We start from the raw sequence: 1,319 nt of genomic DNA on the forward strand, positions 1-1,319 counted from the left end.
GTCAACAGACACACAGGCTTAATTAAAGGGACTTTCATTCAGCTTGACACATCTCTGATGATCCATTAGCCACACAATAGCCTGGACAATGCTACACTGTCCCAGTGACACACACACACACACACACACACACACACACACACACACACACACACACACACACACACACACACACACACACACACACACACACACACACACACACACACACACACACACACACACGGGGGGAAGGGTTTGGGTTCAGGAATTACTTTGAATTATTATGCTACACTGTCCTTATTATGCTACACTGTCCTTATTATGCTACACATTATCTGGATCTGAACAAGGAAAAAAGTGATGTTGGTGACACTTTTTTAGGTACTTAAAAGAACGTCTTTCTATAGCGGTAAAATATCAACTTCTCAAATAACATCATAGTAATATGCCTGATCAGATTCATGACTTGTTTTTCTGCACTCTTAGCCAGGATAGTTTTTCTTCTCTCCTGCCCTTGTTTCTTTATCTAGGATGACCCTGGGTTTCGCCAGGCAGGGGTGTGAAAGTCAGCGTGACCTTTGGGGTTAACCTCAGACACAAATCACCATGCGCTTCACAAAGCAAGGGAGCAACGGGACAGAGAACCTTTGTGAAATGGCGATGACCAAAATGTGGCGTTTTTTTGTTGTTGTTGCACAATGAGATGGGTCTTAAGCTGTCTATTCATGGACCAGGGGCTAAGATCAAAGTGCAGGCAATATAATTTGCAGGGTTAATGCATTACACTTAGAAAACATTTGTAGGACTACTTCATATTACTGAAGTCAATGTTTGTAGAGGAATCTGTGTTTTGTTTCAGCTATGAAATGTAAAAATGTAATGTAGCCTATTGCATAACCTGCCTGTGGGAACAGAGTAAACAAACAAGTAGCTTAACATTTTGCCATAAAAAGCCCACACAATGTGATGGGAGCTGATACAGAGCCATGATAAGAGGTGTCTTGTTTATTTGTCGGAGGGCTTCGAGTTGTTTGGCGTGGTCGGGGGTAACTCTTGCCGTGTGCTTAGAGTCAGGCCTTGGGGTCATGCCTCTCTCCAAGGAGAGCGAACCTCCACATTATTTTCCTGTGTGTGTGAGTCAGCCCCACAGCACACTCTCTGCTCTTTGACTCCAATGTCCATATAAGGCAGCTGGTGCCATGGCAACCGTAGGGCTTGAATAGCAGTGTCAAATCCCTGAGCACACACATGACCCCCTCTCCCTCCCTCTCTCTCTTGCTCCCCCTTGTTCTCTTGGTCTCCTCTCTCTCTCTCTCTCTCTCTCACACACACACACA

Source organism: Salvelinus namaycush, chromosome 11, assembly GCF_016432855.1.
Source record: "Salvelinus namaycush isolate Seneca chromosome 11, SaNama_1.0, whole genome shotgun sequence".
Lineage (NCBI taxonomy): Eukaryota > Metazoa > Chordata > Actinopteri > Salmoniformes > Salmonidae > Salvelinus > Salvelinus namaycush.